General features: G+C 35.2%; 1 non-coding gene across 1 annotated transcript; it reads left to right on the top strand.

Annotated features, from left to right (window-relative positions):
- LOC112724181 (small nucleolar RNA R71) lies at nucleotides 1-108 on the top strand. The gene has a single exon (XR_003163357.1). It is a non-coding gene; the product is annotated as a small nucleolar RNA R71 (small nucleolar RNA).
- Nucleotides 109-22079: the final 21971 nt, after the last annotated feature.

Raw genomic sequence — 22079 nt, 5'->3', positions numbered from 1 at the left:
AAGCATGTCAGAAGGACACTTTTTGGTCAGTTGCTTATATCTCTCCCAAGCTTCATAGATGGATTCACCTTCTTTCTGTTTGAAGGTTTGAACATCTACTCTAAGCTTGCTAAGCTTTTGAGGAGGAAAGAACTTGGCTAAGAAAGCCATGACCAGCTTATCCCAAAAGTTTAGGCTATCTTTAGGTTGAGAGTCCAACCATATTCTAGCTTTGTCTCTTACAGCAAACGGGAAAAGCATAAGCCTGTAGACCTCGGGATCAACTCGATTGGTCTTAATAGTATCACAGATCTACAAGAATTCAGTTAAGAACTGAAAAGGATCTTCTGATGGAAGTCCATGAAACTTGTAGTTCTGTTGCATCAGAGAAACTAATTGAGGCTTTAGCTCAAAATTGTTTGCTCCAATGGCAGGGATTGAGATGCTTCTTCCATGTAAATTGGAATTTGGTGCAGTAAAGTCACCAAGCATCTTCCTTGCATTGTTATTATTTTCGGCCATGTCTCCTTCTTTTTCGAAAATTTCTGTCAGATTTTCTCTAGAGAGTTGTGCTTTAGCTTCCCTTAGCTTCCTCTTCAGAGTCCTTTCAAGTTCTGGATCAGCTTCAACAAGAATGTTCTTGTCCTTGCTCCTGCTCATATGAAAAAGAAGGGAACAGAAAATAATAGGGATCCTCTTTGCCACAGTAGAGAGGTTCCTTTATGTGAGTAGAAGAGAAGAAAAAAAATTCGAACACAGAAAGGGGGAGAGGGTTCGAATTTTTAAGAAGAAAAGAAGTGTTAGTAGATAGATAAAATAATTAGAAAGAGATGAGGGGGAGAGAATTTCGAAAATTAGAAGAAGAAAAAAAAAGAAAAATATTTTTGTTTTTATTTTATTTATTAATTAGTATTCGAAAAAGTTAGAAGAAACAATTAATTAATTAAAAAGATTTTTGAAAAAGAGGGAGGTGATTTTCGAAAATTAGGAGAGAGAAAAGTAGTTAGGTGGTTTTAAAAAAGATATAATTGAAATAGTAAACTTTTAAAATCAAATAAAAAGTTAAGTGGTTAATTAAAAAAGATTTGAAAATCAAATTTGAAAGAGTGAGAAGTTATGAAAGATTTTGAAATTGATTTTGAAAAAGATATGATTGGAATTGAAAAAGATATGATTGAAATTTAATTTGAAAAAGATTTAAAAAGCAAATTAAAAAGATTTGATTTTTGAAAATTAAATTTGATTACTTGACTAACAAGAAACTAAAAGATAGGATTTTAAAATTTAAAGAATGAACTTTTCTTAATAGGCAAGTAACAACTTGAAATTTTTGAATCAAAATATTAAAAGTTAGTAAAGATTTTGAAATTATGAAACAAAATAAGAAAAAGATTTTTGAAAATCAATTTGAAATTTTCGAAAATTATGAAAGAAAAAATGAAAAAAATTTGATTTTTGAAAAAGATTTGAAAAAGATATAATTTTTAAATTGAAAATTTGATTTGACTCATAAGAAACAACTAAATTTTAAAACATTTAGAAAAAGTCAATTCAAATTTTCGAAAATTTATGAGAGAAAAAGGGAAAGATATTTTTTATTTTTGAATTTTTAATGGAGAAAGAGAGAAACAACCAAAAGACTCAAGACATGAAAATTATGAATCAAAACACATAATGCATGCAAGAACACTTTGAATGTCAAGATGAACACCAAGAACACTTTGAATGTCAAGATGAACATCAAGAACTTATTTTTGAAAATTTTTAAGAAAAGAAACACATGCAAGACACCAAACTTAAAAATTTTTTTATTTTTAGACACTAATAATTCAAAAATGCATATGAAAAACAAGATACAACACATAACAAGAAAATATGAAGATCAAACAAGAGGATTCATCAAGAACAACTTGAGGATCATGAAGAATGCAATGCATGAATTTTCGAAAAATGCAAGAAAGAGATAAACATGCAATTGACACCAAACTTATAAATTAACAATAGACTCAAACAAGAAACACAAAATTATTTTTGGTTTTATGATTTTATTAAATTTTTTTTGTATTTTTTGAAAATTAATTGGAAGAAAAAAAATAAGGATTTCAAAATTTTTAATGAGAATTCCAGGAATCATGCAATGTTAGTCTAAAGCTCCAGTCCAGGAATTAGACATAGCTTACTAGCCAGCCAAGCTTTCAGTGAAAGCTCCGGTCTAAAACACTAGACATGGCCAATGGCCAGCCAAGCTTGAAGATACAAATCAGACATACAACAGCTGATACTTCATTCAACTTGCTTCTGTGCTGATGAGTGGAAGCCTCGGTCCAAAAGAATTAGACATGGCTTTACAGCTAGCCAGGCTTCAACATGTTTCATGAAACTCTAGAATTCATTCTTAAAAATTTAGAATAATTTTCGAAAACAGGGAGAAATTTTTGAAAGATTTTTTTTTTTTTTTGAAAAAAAAAAACGAAAAGAAATTTACCTAATCTGAGCAACAAGATGAACCGTCAGTTATCCAAACTCGAACAATCTCCGGCAACGGCGCCAAAAACTTGGTGCGCAGAAATCGTGACGGTTTATTCCTTGGTAACGGTGCTGAAAACTTAATACGCACGTTCATAATCTTAGTTCTTTGTCACAACTTCGCACAACTAACCAGCAAGTGCACTGGGTCGTCCAAGTAATAAACCTTACGTGAGTAAGGGTCGATCCCACGGAGATTGTCGGCTTGAAGCAAGCTATGGTCACCTTGTAAATCTCAGTTAGGAAGATTCATATGGTTATGGATAATTGATAATTAAAATATAATTAAAATATAAAATAGGATAGAGATACTTATGTAATTCATTGGTGAGAATTTCAGATAAGCGTATGGAGATGCTTTTGTTCCTTCTGAATCTCTGCTTTCCTACTGCATTCATCCAATCCTTCATACTCCTTTCCATGGCAAGCTTATGTTGGGCATCACCGTTGTCAATGGCTACATCCCGTTCTCTCAGTGAAAATGGTCCAAAATGCGCTGTCACCGCACGGCTAATCATCTGTTGGTTCTCGATCATACTGGAATAGGATTCAGTAATCCTTTTTCGTCTGTCACTACGCCCAGCACTCGCGAGTTTGAAGCTCGTCACAGCCATCCCTTCCAAGATCCTACTCGGAAACCACAGACAAGGTTTAGACTTTCCGGATCTCAAGAATGGCCGCCAATAATTCTAGCCTATACCACGAAGACTCTGATCTCATGGAATGGAAGGCTCGGTTGTCAGGCGAGGCAACCATGCGTCATGAACCAGGAGGCTAAGAGATACGCACTCAAGCTATTGCAAGTAGAACGGAAGTGGTTGTCAGGCACGCGTTCATAAGTGAGAATGGTGATGAGCGTCACATAATCATCACATTCATCATGTTCTTGTGTACGAATGAATATTTTAGAGAAAAAATAGGCTTGAATCGAATAGAAAAACAATAGTACTTTGCATTAATTCATGAGGGACAGCAGAGCTCCACACCTTAATCTATGGTGTGTAGAAACTCTACCGTTGAAAATACATAAGTGATGAAGGTCCAGGTATGGCCGTGAGGCCAGCCCCCAAACGTGATCAAAGGATCAAAAGATAATCCGAAGATTCAAAGATGATCCCCCCCCCCCGATCAAAATACAATAGTAAAAAGTTCTATTTATACTAAACTAGTTACTAGAGTTTACAGAAATGAGTAAATGATGCAGAAATCCACTTCCGGGGCCCACTTGGTGTGTGCTTGGGCTGAGCATTGAGCTTTACACATGTAGAGGTCTTCCTTGGAGTTAAACGCCAGTTTGTAACCTGTTTCTGGCGTTTAACTCTGCTTTGCAACCTGTTTCTGGCGTTTAACTCCATAATAGGGCAGAAAGCTGACGTTGAACGCCATTTTGCATCATCTAAACTCGGGTAAAGTATGGACTATTATATATTTCTGGAAAGCCCTGGATGTCTACTTTCCAACGTAATTGAGAGCGTGCCAATTGGACTCATGTAGCTCCAGAAAATCTACTTTGAGTTCAGGGAGGTCAGAATCCAACAGCATCTGCAGTCCTTCTTCAGCCTCTGAATCTGATTTTTGCTCAAGTCCCTCAATTTCAGCCAGAAAATACCTGAAATCATAGAAAAACACACAAACTTATAGTAAAGTTCAGAAATGTGATTTTTATTTAAAAACTAATAAAAATATATTGAAAACTAATCAAATCATACTAAAAACTATGTAAAAACAATGCCAAAAAGGGTATAAATTATCCGCTCATCAGGATCCTATTTGTAATTTCTCTGTTTGTAATAACTGTGTTTGTTGCATTGGTTCCGATGGTGGTTGGGAGATTCGGAGGAGTTGGAACGGGGAGTTTTAGATAGTTCTGAAGACCCTTAGCTAGTTGCCAGTTTTATCTCTATGGTTTAGTTATGCTTTAAGTTTGAATTATCTGTTGGAAGTTCTAGGATTGCCTTCGGCTTTCCTAGGACATTATATTTAGATATGCGGGCACTGTTACCATGCTGAGAACCTCCGGTTCTCACCCATGCGAATTTTGTGGTTTTCAGATGCAGGACAGGCGGTTCCTCGCTGAGGCATGCTGGAAGCTTCTGATGTTGCGAAGATCTAAGCCTTTTGGGTTTATTTTGGTTATTTGTATTTGCTTAGATACTTATTATCTCCACTTATTTTATATATATATATATATATATATATGTGCTGTATTAGTTCCTCTTAGAGGTGATTTTGGAGACTCGGGTTTTGTAACTCTGTATTTTGGGGTTTTCTTTTGGGTTCTCCTATATATCTATATGTATATACACTTATTCGCTCAGGCCAGTTTATCTTCGCGAGCCGAGTCCTGAGTTTTGTTATATGTACTTTGGAACTCTTGGTAACATAACTTCTTAGCTTGTTCTCTCTTGCGCTGTCTGCTTTATCGTTTCGTGAGTGTTACGTTTTTTTATTTAATGATTTTGTTTTATCCCTTCCTTTAAAAGCTCCTAGTTATAAACCTTCTTCACTATATTATATATTAAATTTTGTTTTTAGAGGTCGTAGCGCCTCGCCACCTCTGTTTTACATCCTAGGTGTAAAGCTCTGTGTGGTAGGGTGTTACATTATGGTATCAGAGCAGTTCGTTCCTGTAGAGCTTGAGGGACGGACTAACTATGCTTCTGAGTATACTTTGAGTCGTGTTTATGTGCTATTTAGGATATCTACCTGATATACATAGCATAAAGTTCATGAGTATGCATTTGGAACTTTGAAGCACTAGACTTGCGATATTGACACTGATCACCTTGATATCACTTGTTTGGTGTGAACAGAAGCCAAATAGCGCCTCGTGGACGCGATCAGAGGCGTAATCAGGGTCGAGGACGGAGAGGTAATGCTGTGACCATACCGGTAGGTACCTTGACTAATTTCATGACCGCGACGGCGAGTGTGGTTGCTGCGATTGGCGCTGTGGCTGCTGCGACTAGCCGAGAAAGGGGTAGGATGGAGTAACAAGTCAGAGTTGGCAACGACCAGGGTGATGGAAATGATGTCCCGAGTATAGTGGCACCAGTGCAAATAGTGAGTCATACGGAGTTAACTAACACGGGTCAAATAGCGGGCGAAAGCTCAAGAAGAACCGAGCTGGCTAGGAGTGACCGTCGAAAACCTTTTGGCAAGAAAGAGGGAAAGAAGACGAAGATTACACCAAGGGGCCAAAGTTTCAAGAGGGTTCGTTATGCCACTTCATGTTCTCAACGCCGGAATAATGACCAAAGGAACGACAACCGTCAGGGTCTGAATTCAGAAGGGCAGATTAGTACTCAACCGGAAGACTTAAAGTGTCGGAGATGCAAATAGTATCATCCAAACAGACCATGCAGGGCCGGACTAGGTGTATGTTACAAGTGCGGTCGCCCTGGGCATATGTCCTGGAATTGTCCACACAGGGAACACCGGGAGGCAGCCAAATCTTATCCTCAAACCCAAGGTAATTGCAAATTAGTAGTTGAATCTTGAACTACCATGCATACAATTGATATGTAACATTCATTCGTGATGCATGACAAGTTTTGATAATCGTGAAGTCCAAGTTGGTGATTAGTCGACGACTATTAGATGTTGATACAAAGCGATATTTAGTTAACTTAGAAGAGAAAACTGTCTGACTAAGTGTTTTCCTATGAGGAGCCCCGGTTATGCCAATGAAGAAGGAAGAGAACGACAGAAAAGATTTATACGAGAGGGATTGCGTCAACGCTTCTTCACAACCCGACTTAGCCTTTCTTTTGAAGACTTACATTGAAAGTTCTACTTCAAATATTTTCTTGAATCTTCAACGAATTATCAGGCAGAAGACTTTCGATAATCAACTTATCATAATTCACTATAGCAACCAGTCGCAATATCAACCTTGTCAAATCATTCATGTACCATGGTGACGACCCAACTTAGCAATCCAAATGTTCCCATAATCATTGCTCAAGCTCATTTCAATACCATAGTTGACTATTCGGTATCACTCTCATTCCTAATCCTTAGTTCACATCTTCATCCACTTATAAAAGCTCTTTCAGCTTTTAGAATTGATTGTTCTTTCAATTTACTCAACACCTCTATGCCTTAACTAATCATTTTAACCACACATTTTAAATACAATCGTGTACTTATTCTCAACTCACATGTAGTCAACTTTCATTGTAATCAATCACGAATTCAACCCTTACAATGTCATCAAACCACCTAGAATCAATCTTATCATAATCAAACATTCTCGCTATCGCCCACAATTCCCAACTTTATCAATTGGTCATACAAAACATCTGTGGATTATTGCAATTATTTCACAAGCTTCTTGGCATTCTTAATAAATTGATCCTCCTTCCAATGCTACCTTTTACTTGTATGAGTCTCATTTTTTTAGAATGAGCCTGAAAATTATCTTGGTATAATCATCTAAATCCTTGAATCTTAGGGGCGTGCTACGAGTGGAGTTGCTCCTTTTTGGCAAACTTGGGTCCTCTTTGACATTAGCTGAGACTTGCTTAATTTTATATGCCTTATTCTCCCTATCACAGTTTTAATTTGAACCCTTTTCTCGAGATGCACCTTGAATTCTTCCCCTTGTGCATTTCGTTATTCACCTGCCACTTTTGTTTAATTACTATACGAGACATCTTTCTGACTTCTCGCGAACACCGTTCGTATTGATCGTTCATCTTTCGAGCTTAATATCTGTTTGAGAATCGATTCGATGTCTAAACTAGTATCACGTAAAACCTCTAGTGGTAATCATCGAGATATTAGACCCTTAGAGCAAGACTCTTAAACGCGGGAGATGAAGTGTGTATGCATGCGATATCAAGAGGAGCTTTGGAGCCTTAATTCTTGCCAACCGTATTACCCAAAGCTACATTGACACGCTAGAGTGCACCGTGTGCGTGAAGGCCTGAAGGCGAAGGAACCTTTTGAATCTTGAGAGGAAGATTAATCTCGGTACTGATACTCATGACACTTGAACCTAATAAATCATTTGAAACCGCTGTGGTGCAATATCGAAGGGGTTTGGATGCACGTGGAGGCAACATCGTAAAGTGGTAATAAGCGTCCTCAATAAGAAGACTCTGAGTGTTGTTGGAGAACGATTAAGGAGAAGGAAACGTTAAGTAAGTTTGTAGTCTAAAGCTGGGTGTCGAGGCAGCAGCTAGAGGTATCAGACTGAATCGGTTACGAACTTTAAGGAGTTGTAAGGCCGAGAGTTCGAAAAGTGCAGTAAGAGAATAAAGAACTACCAAGAATGTTGAAGCGAGTGGAACAAGGGAATCAAGCGTCTTAGGTTCTGAACTAATAGCCGAAAACGAAGAGAAAAGATTAAGCAAAAATCGAGTTAAGGTTCTAACTGCGCAAGCCGACCTAAAAGTTATGCAGACTAACGGAGTGAGCCTAAAGAGAGTTTAAAAGAGGAAGCTGTGAATTATTGGGGACTACTTCAGGGACCGGTAAGAGAAGAGCGATCCACCTAAAGGAGTTTATTTCAAGGATGATGGGCCGTCTGAGGTGCTATAACAATTTGAACCAGTCCAATTTAAAAAGGATATGAAGTTTCAAGTGACCCCAATCAGGATTGACGACGTGAACGTAAGGAACTCTGAGGAAAAGAAGTCTTATTAGAGAGGTGACTTGGAAATCAAGTCAGGATAGAGAAGCACACTGAAGAACTTGAATTAGAAATGGGGACAGACTACCCTCACCTATTTACAGGGAGCTGAATTCGAATTTTGTGGGCAAAATTTTCATTTAGGTGGATAGAATGTAAAATCCGGTTAATTAATGACTAATTAACCCACAAATAAAAATTTATTCTAGAGAATTAAAAATGTGATTTTTATGGTTAAATATAATAGAGAAAATCAAAACGAGATTTTCGACACTAATTTTAAAGAAATCGGCCCAAGATTGGGCCGAACGGGCCAAACCGGACCAACCGGACCCATGTTAGGCCTAAGGCCCAGCCAAGCTTCATTTAAAAGAGAAGCTCAGCACTCTCTCTCCTCTCATATAACACCAACACGCTGAGAGAGGAAAGGAAGAACAAGAAACACTTTTCCAAATTTCACTTCAATCTTCAATTGATCATAACTTTTGATCCGGAGTTCCGATTGATGAGCCGTTTGTGGCCATACGTCGGACTCGTCAAGATCTTCAATTCTATCTAAATAAAACTGTAAGTAAATCGCATTTTCCTAGCTCCATTTCTGCTGGTATGTTCATTTCGGGTTTAAGGTTTGAGGAACTCAATTCCTTGATGATTTTCATGTTTTAGGGGTTCACTAGACTTGATTCCTTGTAGGCATTGCTCAAGGATCAGTGGTTAAAGGTAAGAAAGTTCTAAACCTTTGTGGTTGTCCAATTTCATGTGCCCTAGTGTTAAAATTGTTCAATTGTATGAACTAGTTGAGTTTATGTTGAATTAGAGTTCAAATTGTCAAATTGGAGCTTGATTGGAGTCTTGGAAAGGCTTGGAGTGGACTTTTAGTGCTGGAAGATCCATTTGAAAGGTATTGGAGCCTTGAAGGTTTGAGGAAAGTGAATATTGGAGGTGTTCCGGGTTGAGCGGGGAATCGGCCAAGGTATGGTTTTAGTTTTCTGTATCTAAAATGTAATATGGTGTGAAAACTTAGGCTAGTGACCCATAGGATAGGAATGAAAATTGTGATGATGATTGATTGGTTGTTGGAATTGTGGCATGATTATGTGGATATTAGTTTTTGGAGGCTTGATGAGATGTTGTATGCAAGATATGTATGCCTTGGTGTGTATGTTTGATAGTTAGTGAAATAGAGTTATTTTTGGTATTATGTTGATAGTGGAATTGATGATGAAGTTGTCATAAGAGATTGATAAAGTGTTTTGTATATTGTGGAAATTCAAGATATTGAATGTGGTTGAAATTTGAATGTTGAATGTGTGTTGAGATTGAATTATTGAGTTGTGATTGATGAAGGATGAGGATTTGGTAGGTTGTGGATTGGATTGGGAAGTTGGAATATGATTGATGTTGGAATGGTTGAGTTTTGGTTGATTTTGAATGAGATTTGGAAGTGTATGTTTTGAAACTTGGGAGTTTATAAGTTTTGGTAAAAATAGAACTTTGATGAACTTCAATGGATCATATCTTGAGCTATTATTTTCGGAATTTGATGATTTTTATATTAATTGAAAGATAATTTCATAAGCTTTAAAATGGTTAAAATTTGGGTGAAATTTGAATTTTGTGGAAGGAGATATGATCGTTGGAAGTTTGGGTCAAAGTTCTGAATTCTGCAAATTCTGCAGAATTTGTGAGTTCTGGGTTGTGTGCGCACGCACAGCCCTGTGCGCGCGCACATCCCGTGGAATCTTGAGGCCTGTGCGCACGCAAAGCACCGTGCATACGCACAAGTGGAAATGAGGCTGCTGCTGGGAGCCCCAGCACGCTCTGTGCGCGTACATGGCCAAGGGAGTTTTGCGAGCTGTGCGTAAGTGTTTACGCACATGTTGGGATTGGCACGCTGGTGGTGGCGCTAGCACACATTGTGCACACGCCCCACCATGAAGATTTTGCTTTCTGTGCATACGCACACTTTTAAAAATACTTCTGGACATGCGCACGCACACCCCTGTGCGTACGCACGCAACCCAGTTCTTTTCTAAAACTTTTGTTTTCAAGTCTTTCACATTCCCAACAAGCTTGTAACCTTACGAGGTGTTATTTCACACTTATAAACCCCCAATCTCATCCCTTAGATCTTGAATTGATATAGAATGCCTAGTGATTGAGAGGAAGCTAGGGAAGAGGGTAACTTGTGGATGAAGAAAGGGGATACAGTGAGAAGTCATGATTGATGATGAGGTTATGAGTTGTTGAGGAGGATGGTGGAATGCCTGAGTATATAGAACGAGCCGAAGGGCTGTGTATAAGATATGAGCCGAATGGCGGTGTATGTGATATGAGCCGGATGGCTATGTGTGATTATGGTTTATGGCTGATTATGAATTTTGATTTTAAGCCGGATGGCTGTGATAAATTGTAAATTATGGCTGGAAATGAAAATGTGAATGTGAATGATTATTGTATCTTGAGTTCTCTTTCTCGAAAGTACGACCACAGAGAGATGGTGGAAGGTGAGGATCCCCTTCCTTGTTCCTCCTGGTATTGTAAAATCGCCTCCAGCGAGATGGTGAGAGGTTAGGATCCCCTCCTCGATTCCTCTTGGGCATATGAGAACTTACCTCCTGGGTAAATGCAAGGGTTGTGGTTTCGCCCCACTTACTCCAGGTTAGTTAGTATAGAGACTCCCCGGGTGGACACAAAGGTTGTGGTTCTGTCCCATTTGCCCCGGGTTATGATTAGTGATGATATGGTTATAAGAAATGATTATGGAATGTGTATGGATGGAGGTGAAATGATTATCTGAGATAAGAGTTTTCCTGGGTAAAAGCAGTGACTAGCCACCACGTGCTCCAGGTGGAGACTAGATACTCTGCTGACCCTATGTCGTAAGTGTGGCCGGACACTGTGAAAGGTTTGGATGAGCTCGCCCCCGTGATAAACACCAAGAGTGGGTGTTGTATTATGATTATGATTATAAATATGAATATGTTATGATTGAGTATTACTCGAGTTGGGGATGCACGACAGAGGGACCGTCCAATGGTTAGCTACCAGAACTTGTCGGGTTGGCTCTATAACCGACAGATGAGACTCATCAGCCACTAGGACAGGCATGCATCATATGCATCTACATGTCTTGTTTGGATTGCCTAAGTGATTGCATATTAAATGCTACTTGATTATTTGCTATATTTGGATCCTATTTGTAATTTCTCTGTTTGTAATAACTGTGTTTGTTGCATTGGTTTTGATGGTGGTTAGGAGATTCGGAGGAGTTGGAACGGAGACTTTTAGATAGTTCTGAAGACCCTTAGCTAGTTGCTAGTTTTATCTCTATGGTTTAGTTATGCTTTAAGTTTGAATTATCTATTGGAAGTTCTAGGATTGCCTTCGGCTTTCCCAGGACATTATATGTTAGATATGCGGGCACTGTTACCATGCTGAGAACCTCTGGTTCTCACCCATGCGGATTTTGTGGTTTTCAGATGCAGGACAGGCGGTTCCTCACTGAGGCATGCTGGAAGCTTTTGATGTTGCGAAGATCTAAATCTTTTGGGTTTATTTTGGTTATTTGTATTTGTTTAGATACTTATTATCTCCACTTATTATATATATGCTGTATTAGTTCCTCTTAGAGGTGATTTTGGAGACTCGGATTTTGTAACTCTGTATTTTGGGGTTTTCTTTTGGGTTCTCCTATATATCTATATGTATATACACTTATTTGCTCGGGCCGGTTTATCTTCGCGAGCCGAGTCCTGAGTTTTGTTATATGTACTTTGAAACTCTTGGTAACATAACTTATTAGCTTGTTCTCTCTTGCGCTGTCTGCTTTATCGTTTCGTGAGTGTTACGTTTTTTTTTTTTTATTTAACGATTTTGTTTTATCCCTTCCTTTAAAGGCTCCTAGTTATAAACCTTCTTTACTATATTATATATTAAATTTTTGTTTTTAGAGGTCGTAGCGCCTCACCACCTCTGTTTTACATCCTAGGTATAAAGCTCTGTGTGGTAGGGTGTTACATGTAAAACACATCAATTTCCAATAACAATGCAAAGCATAGTCATCTCTTCAATATTAAAATTAAAAGGGTTAATGTTCAAATTCGTCCCTGTAAGATAACGCGATCTTAATTTTCGTCCCCGAATGATTTTTTTAATCAAATTAGTCCCTGAAAGATAAACTGTTAGTCAAATTAGTCCTTCCGTCAATTGGATGATGACGTGTCACGTTAAGTGCCACGTGGCATGATGACGTGACATGCCATGTGGCAGGTCAGTAACACGTGGCATGCCACGTAACAGGTCAGTGACACGTAGCATACCACGTGTCACTTGACATATAAAAAAGTTTTTTATTAGTCAAAATAGTCCTTGAAAGTTCAAAAGTAAGTCATTTTCATCCCTCAAATTTTAAAAATTAGTCAAACTAGTCCTTATATAATTTTTTTATAATATTAAATTTATAATATTATTTTATACTACTAATTTTAATATTATTTTTTAAACAATAAACAAAATTCTCTTTACATAAAATAATAAAAATAATTAAATTTTTATAAAGTTATTTTGTCATTTGTATTTTAAAATTTTACATTTTCAAATTGTAATTTTTTATATGAATTTTTTTTATTTAAATGAGTTTATCAAATTATTGTTGATTATATATTTAAAAATTTAATATTTTAAATTTTACTAAATAATATAGTAATTATTTTAAATTTTAAATCTTTTAAATTTTTTAAAATTATAACTTTTATTATTATTTAGTTTATATAGTAAAACTCAATAATTGAAAAACTGGTTTATGGAATCACTTTTTGAATCTTAATATTCTAATATAATTTTTTAAATATTTCATTTAAAACAAAAAGAATTTTATTTTAATATGAAGCATATCTATTTATATAATGTATTAGTGCGGAGTAGCATGTGTTATGTATAGGTATAATATTTCCTATTTCATTTTATCTCATTGATTTGTGAAATTAAAAGAAAAATTATATAATCTATCTCAAACATATGAAACACACAAAAATTTATTATGATGTTTGCACGTATTACGCTTAAGAAGCAATTCGTTTACAATAATGATAATAATTAACCAACAAATTTTCAATATTTTGTAAAGTTTAGAATTGAAGCATGTGGATCTTCTTGAATTTTGACTCTAAGTATCACTACCATTACATCCTATATATAAGTAATATCGTAATGGAAAAAAAAAAGATGTAGTAAAAAAAAATAGTGGTATAACTTTGTTTAGATTAACATACATAAATTTTGATTTTGAGCATATGACTTTGTTTAGGTTAATAAATACATACATTTCAATTTTGAGTGTATATATATATATATTCCAACAAAATGTAGTAATGTAAGAAAAATGTTTTAGAATAGAAAAGAATAAGAGAGATTTTGAGAAGAATTAAAGGAGAGAGATAATTTTATGAAGAAAAAATAAAAAAAATATATAAGGACTAGTTTGACTAATTTTTAAAATTTGAGGGATGAAAATGATTTATGTCTAGACTTTCAAGGACTATTTTGACTAATAAAAAACTTTTTTATATGTCAAGTGACATGTGGCATGCCACGTGGCACTTAACGTGACACGTCATCATCCAATTGACGGAAGGACTAATTTGACTAACAGTTTATCTTTCAGGGACTAATTTGATTAAAAAAATCATTCGAGGACGAAAATGAAAATCGCGTGATCTTTTAGGGACGAATTTGAACATTAGCCCAAAATTAAAATATATCTTTTGTAAAGTAAATAAAAAATATTTTTTAATTTTATTAAATTATAAAAATATTTTGATAAAAGTAATGATAGGATATATATTCTTTTAAAATTAAACTAAATACTGACGTAAATAATATAATTTATCTGTCGTAATTTTATTTATCTATATTTTTATCATACCAATGCGTATAAATTTACTACGTAAGGAAGTAAACACTAACATTAATATTATATATAAAAATCAATCAATTATTCTCATTGTAATATATATAATTAGATAGATAGTAATGAATAACACATATGCAAATAATCAATCAAATTAAAATGCATATCAAAGATAGATTTTTGTAACAAAGTATCTAAATTATATGTGTATTATTCATGAGATTTTTAATTATTTATGAAAATTAAAGTATATTTGATAAAATTAATTAATTATATTTTATTTATGATTTTTTTATAGGTTAGTTAATAATTAATTGCTTATAATTAATAATGACATTTTTTAATAGTTTATGAAAAATATTAAAACTTGTAACTTTACGTAAACGTAGATTTATAAAATTACATATGTGTTCAAAGGGACAAAAAAATCAAATAAAAAATTGAAGTGTTTAAAAATTTGACAAACCAAATTCCACAGTAGTCCAAAGTCTCAGAAATACTCCTTGGATGCCTTTGAAACAATGGTTGGGGGCCTTGGGGGTACCCTCATTTTTATTAATCTCACAAAGTTATTTTCACATTTTCCTACGCATCAACATAGCATTTCTTGCGATAGAAATTGACATCCATCTTTTTAAGTGTGGACACTTCCCCTTTAAATTTCATTGTCAAGTGTACAAGAACTTTGAACTGAATTTTCCAGGCGCAGCTAGAATTATTGCCAAACAGTTATCATTTATTTATTTATTTCACCCACCGTTGGCAATTGCCTAACTTGCTTAGCCGAAAAGTGATAATCCTCCATTAGAAATTGACAAAGACCAAAAAAGACTCTGTTTGGAATATGACCCAAAATAAGATTGCAATTTGCATAGTCCACTCATATTCTTCCAATTGTTGGCAACGGTGAATCGCTAAAAATAGACTAACTAGTTAGCCATGTTTCTTTTTCAATAATTAATAAATATGAATTCATGTGAAAATTATAACTAAATAATTTAACATGTATTTTAAAATATGCTCATAATATAAATCATCCGAGATAATAGAATAGAAGGACTTTTGTTACATCGGTAAGATTTTAACAACACCTATTTATCTATTTATATTATATAAAAACTAATACTAATATAAGAAGTTAATAACTTAACTTTTTTTCATATTTTTATTACATAATTGTATAAATGTCTATTTTTTTACGCATTATCGTCCAATTTTATTTTCTATATATTTTTTAAAAAACCGTTACAATTACATTTTTTTTTTACTAATTATAATCACTAACTCTTACTCATGGTTCTGAAAATCAGACCAGACCGGCCGGTCGAACCGGTTTAACCAGGAACCGACAATAAAATGGTTCGGTCCGCTACTTATAACCGCTAGAGATAGAACCGCTTGAAAACCGTCGAACCGCTCGAAGGTTAGTGGCTTCGCCTCCACTTCTTTCTTTTAATTTCTGAATGTTCGGTCTTCGTTTGAAGTCTGAAGTTTTGAAATTGTTGTTCAATTTTTGTTCCATTTTTCTTGTAATGTTTTGTAATTGCCTGTTGTCGATGGATCTGTCTTGTATTTGCTGGTTGGTGATGGCTGTAAAAAATTTTTTTAAATTTACTGATGGCTCGATGGTTCTGTTAGTCTATTTTAGTGTTTTACTGTTTTGTAATTGCTGGATAGTGATGGCTCTGAAATTTTTGTTCAAATTTACTGATGGCTCTGTTTTGTAATTACTAGTTGCTGATGGCTCTTAATTTTTTTGTTCAAATTCATTGATTGCTTTGTTTTGTAATTGTTGGTTTTGCTGGATGAAGGTTTAGGGTTTTAGAATGTTTTATAATGTACTAATGTTTGTAATTGCTGGATTTGTTTGTAATTGTTGGGTGAAGGTTTAGTATTTTGTGATTATTGCATTGGTTAATGTTTTGGTTTGTTTTGTAATTGTTGTTAGCTGGTTGCTTGTTGCTAGCTCTGTTTTGTAATTTTGCTCTGATTACTGGTCTGTTTCATAATGTACCAATGTTAGTGTAATTGCTGTTTTCTAATCGTTGTTAGCTGGTTGCTTGTTGCTGGATCTGTTTTGTAATTTTGCTCTGGTTACTTGATTAAGTTAGTTTGTGTTTGAAATAATAACCCGTAATACAAAAATTTATGACATAGCTCTTGAAAATAGTTTTTCCCCCTAAAATCTCTTAGGGTGTTCAAACTAAGCTAGTGTATATATAATTGTAGATGATCTCATAATAACTGTTGAACCAATTTAATCATAGTCTCAGTGAAACCACTACTGGAGACCCTGCTTATGCTGTGTTGACTTTTAGTCTAAAGGAGATGGTAATTCATTGGTAGGGTTTGTCCATTTTGGCCTTAAGCTTAATTTGGTGCTGAAGTGATGGCTTTCTTTGTGTTTGTTGTCTCCTTCGATTTATTGCAGGTATCAACGGATAAAATAAAAAGAAAAACCTGCTCCATGGAAAATTACTCCAATAATTGTATCTAATCATGTATCTTGTATTGAACCTATTTTCTACTTTTATGAATTATTTTCCACCATTGTGGCATCTGAGTCTCATGACTCCATACCTTGTATTGAACCTATAAGCAAAATTTTAATGTGCTGACTGCAATCATTTTGTGTCAATACTAAGATGCTTATGGTGTTAAATGTTTGAGAATTTTAATAGTGCTCTTTACTCTCAACATGAACAATTATGAATGTAAATGGGAACTATGCCAAAATCAAATTACAATATTTCTCGCTTGGGCCAATTAATGATTACTATTCTATATTGGGAAATTTGTGTTATAGAGTGTTGACCTGTTTGAAAGTTCACTTTATTTTTCCGATTCAATTCAGGAATTCAGCTGGTAATGTAGCAAGTGGCTGCTAGTATTCCACAGCATCAGATCTCTTTACATTTCATTGTTACTAATCTTATTTTAAAATTTATATTAGATTATAATTATATTTTAGAATGTTTATTTATAATTTATTTATTATTCTATTCTAAAACGGTTTTTCTAGTTGAACTACCGGTTGGACCAGTTAGACCAATGAACCAATAAACCAATAACTAAAACGATTTGATAATCGGTCCGATTTTCAGAACCTTGCTCTTACTAATTACTATTAATTACAAATAATATATTCTCTCTCATTTATTCATTCTCAAATTATGACTACCAATTTTTTTCTTTTTTTATTTTCACTTCTACTCATATTTATTATATAAATTAGCATTTATTATATATATATTTTTTTCTTCTCCTATATAATTTCATACCTCTCTTTTTTCTCTCTATTCTTATTAATATTTGACACAATTATTTTTATAATCAAAATTATTTTTCTTATTTTGCTAAACAATGAACTACTTTTTATATTAGAAGATGAATTTTCTAGAATACTAAAATATATGTTTTTATAATTTTTGTTTTGTTTTGGCTTAATTATGTTCATTGGTTATATATTATATTTGTCATCTATATATATAATCACTTTTATCGTATCAATAATTTAAATTTTTAATATTATTTAACTATAATAACGATGTTAAAAATATATGGTGTCGTAATTCATGAAAAAATAAAACTAGAAAATTTAATATTAGTTTCAGTTAGTGAAATATTATATATGCATTAATAGTCTTACTTCATTCAGATTATCTAAATATATCCTAAAATGACAAAAAATAATAAATAAAAGTGACTACTTTAAAAGAACGAAAATAAACGACCATATAAAATTCTAACTATGTCATTTGTATAAAAAAAATTAACTATTTATATAAAATATATGTTAAAATATAAAATATATATTAAAATAAATTAAAAATTTATGTATATATAATAACTGATTTGATAGTTAATTTTTTATATACACATAATATTTTTAATAAAAATAAATGAATAAATTTCAATTAAATGTTTTCGTAATTTTTTTCATTGTATTATAAATTTTTTAATCACATAATTATTAAATTTTATATTAATTTATATATCCATCTAAATTTCACGTAACGCTGATTCTAAATCTAGTGTATACAGTGTTGTGTGTGATTTGATGATTTTATATTTAGTCTATTAACACCATCACTCTAAAGAAATGTAAGTGTAAATTATTAAGATCATGTTTGAAAAAATGCTAAACAAACTTAATTTTTGAAAAAAAATATATATTTGAGTGAAAAAGTAGAAATAGCTTATAAGCAAAATTACTAATTTTAAACTTAAAAATTATTTATAAGCTGAAGTGATATTTTGAAAATTTATTATTATAAAAAAAGTTTTATTATTTATCAATTTGACTTTAGATATTAAATAATATAAACAATTACTTTGAACCTATTTTGTAATTTGTTCGGTTGCTCGTCAGAATGATGGGTCGAATGGGTGTCAAGTGGTGAGCAACGGGTTGGGATGAGGGGGTGTTTGGACCTGAGCGCGAGCTCTAGGAGGAGGGGTGGTGTCCTGATTGTCGGTGAATCGGCAGGTGGGGCCACCTGTAAGGACACTCTGATGCTAAAGTAAGCGTCAATACGATAAGCCGGTTAATTAGGGTAAAAGTGACGTACCTCTGGTGAGGGGTAGGTCCTTCCCCATTTATACCTTGAACTCGGGTAGGCCCTTTGCCTTGGGTCCGTCCGTCTGGAAATTTCTGCCAGCTGTCCAGGTCTTCATTAGGGAGTGAGTTGACATGCGAGTCACCTTGGTGTACGAGTCAAGGACCCATCGGGTCGGTCGTCCATAGGATGGACCCCCGGCCCTTATTGGGCTGGGGCGGAACAGTTCCCCCAGCGTGGCAAGCCGTGAGGCTCACAGTTGGCACGTTCGAGTTAATCGTGTCTTCTCGGGTCATGGTTCTCCTCTGCTCGGGGATCCGTTGACGAGATCCACGCCTTTAGTGCTCGTGAGCTGCCCCCAACTGTTGCTTGAGGCGTCATTTTGATATCTGTGCCGAAAGCATTAAATGCTCTTTATGACTGATTTGAAAGAGAAGAGAAAAGTCTGTTTTACCCTTGCCTTTTCGCGCTCCCTGGTGCGGAATTTAAAGTCCATAAACTAACTGGCAAGTGCATCGGGTCGTACCAAGCAATACCTCAGGTGAGCGAGGGTCGATCCCACGAGGATTGATGGATCAAGCAACAATGATTGAGTGATTTACTTAGTCAGATAAACAGAAAATGATGTTTGAGAGTTCACTAGCATTAAACAGTAAATTCAGAGAATTAAAGGCAAACAGTAAATTGATGTGAAGAATGTATGAGAAAACAGTTAAGGTTTCAGAGTTGTTTATCTTCCAGATTTCTATTTCTTACCAACTATTTTAATCATGCAAGATTCAATTCTTAGCAATTTAGTCTCCTCTAATTTAGTTAACCGCCAATTCTTTGGTCACTTAATTTCAATTAGAAGGTGAAGTTCAGTTCTAGTTTATTAGCCACAGAAACCCTAATTATCCAAATATAAGAGGATTATATGTCACGTATCCCGTTAAGTCCAGATAAATTAGTGGTTTAGGAGAAATTATTTTCAAGTTGTTATTCAAGTAAATTGTTTTTCAAGGTTTACAAGAACTCAATTAGAATAGGGGTTATTCTTCCGATCTACCCAAATTCTTAAGATGAAGAACGAAAACAACTTTTTGAAATTGAAATCAATACATTAATTAAAATAGAAGAATAATAGTATCAATCCATACAATAAATAGAGCTCCTAACCTTAACAGTGGAGGTTTAGTTGCTCATGGCTCAGAGAAAAACTAGGATTCAGAAATATTGTAAACTGTAGAATGAGGTGCATAAAAGAGAAGAGAGTCCGAAAGGCTAAATCTTTTTCTTTTTATATCTAATCCTAATTAATGTAAAATATATTTTCTAAAACTAAATAATATATTTTCCTATTCACAAATAAAATAAAGTTTAATCAAAATATAAAAGATCTTCGAGCTAGCTCCTGAAGGACATGGAGACCACCAAGTTCACTAAGGTTGGCGCCAAACTTGGGCTGGGCCAAGTTTGGCGCCACTTTAACCACATGCAATACTCACTTTTTCTTTATCTTGGCGCCAAACTTGGAGAATCCCAAGTTTGGCGCCACCAAGACAGCATGAAATTGGAGTTTTGACGTTCGTGTTGCCAAACTTGGAGAATCCCGAGTTTGGCGCCACCAAGGCAGTGATTCCAGAAGAAAAGTATAAACTATTATATCTCGTTGGAAAGTTATAGAAGTTAGCATTCCAATGCCGTTGGAACCGTGTCAATTGAATCTCTGTAACTCATGTTATGTTCATTGGAGTACAAGGAGGTTAGGGTTGACAATATCATCCACTTTCTTCCTTTTCTTCTACACGAACTCTGTCAAATCCGTCCGAATGCTACCTGAAATAAATCAAATTGCACACGACTCAAAGTAGCATTTGTAGTGGCTCAAAAATACTTAAATCTTGATTAAACTTAGCAAATTCGAATGTAAATTCACTAGGAAAAGATAGGAAAGATGCTCACGCATCACTCCCTCTCGATGGTTACCATCCCAATATCCATATCTTCCTCATATCTCTTTCTACTCTTTCCATTTCTCACTCTTTCCCTTTGCTCCCCATTATTTCCATTCTACAAGCACTGATTTGCCTTCTACCTGCTGCGCATTTCGCTCTACTTTCTTTTGATCCAACATTTCTTTCCACTTCTTTACTGGTACGCGAACCTCTGGCACTCATTTTGTTTATTTCAATGCTTTTTGTTGTCGTCCGTTGTTGTGTGTTGTATTTGCTGCATTTTGTTTCTATTTGACTTCTGCTTTGCCTGAATTGGACTCGCCACTTTTAGTTAGTTCTTAGGGGGGTACCATATGTGTTTTCTTTCCTGGATTTAGGCCCTGAACTAATGCAAAATAGCATAGAGTAGTGATATAGTAGAACATAGTTCCATTTTTCAATTCCTCCAAGTTTCTGACTTCCCGTGTTGACTTAAGTGGTGCCCCTACTGTAGGCATGACACAGCAACTCGCAGCACAAAACCCTGTAGATCATTATGCTTGGGTTACCACCGACATGACGAGCACATCCTCTAAGATAACCCAGGAGGAATTACAAGAATTCCGTAATTCCGGGGCATTGTGTGGCAGTGGACCAGAGGACCTTGAACTACAATGTGTTCGTCCCGGGAGCCGAGAAACGCATTTGTCAATTAAACTTGTTGTCTCCCCGGGTTTCTGACTAGATGTGGGTATACAATCCCATGTTTTCACCAAATTGGGAATTCGTCTCCCCTTCTCACCTTTCGTCATGGCCCTTTTAAACCGATCTGACGTCTCCCTGTCACAACTTCACCCAAACAGCTGGGCTGACATTCACTACTTTGAGATGGTATGTGAATACCGAGAGCTCTCAACCTCCGTCAATGTTTTCTTTTATTTCTTTTTACTCACAAACCCCTCCCGGGAAGGAAAGCACAAAATGGGATACCTCTCCTTTCGAGATGTACAAAACCGACGGATTTTTGGCCTCTTCAAAGATTATTCCATGGCTTCAAAGAAACCTATTTTAAAGTGAGGCCGGCTCAGGGCCGCTATCCTTTCTGGCTCACCCTTGAGGGTGAAAGGCAAATACTGACCTATTGGAGTTTTGGCACTGGCCCTAATTACTTGATCAAGATTACCTATGAGGGGCTAGGTCGGGAGAACCAACAAATCACTGACATTTTATTAGCAATTTTTGGTTCAAAGAATCTTAATCCTCACTTGTTAATAGGCGACCGAGAATCTGGTCGTGAGTGTGTAGGTAAGATTTTCAGTCTTCTGGGCTTCTGGGCTTTTGGGCTTCTGGGCCAGAGCTTTCCCCCCAATGTGGTGGCCGCAACATCCTTCATGGACTTCACTTAGGATGTAGTTCATCTAGTCGGGGCGTAGGCACTTCAGTAGGGGCTGATTAAGTCTTCTCTTGTATAGCTACCCCTGTATTACTGCATACTTAGTAGCCTCTCTTCTTATTGCTTTGGCCTCCTTTTCATTTTTAGGGAGTGTTCC

This window comes from Arachis hypogaea, chromosome 11, assembly GCF_003086295.3.
Source record: "Arachis hypogaea cultivar Tifrunner chromosome 11, arahy.Tifrunner.gnm2.J5K5, whole genome shotgun sequence".
In the NCBI taxonomy this organism is placed as follows: Eukaryota; Viridiplantae; Streptophyta; class Magnoliopsida; order Fabales; family Fabaceae; genus Arachis; species Arachis hypogaea.
The sequence above is the reverse complement of the archived record's forward strand: the minus strand, read 5'-3'. Positions and strand labels throughout refer to the sequence as shown.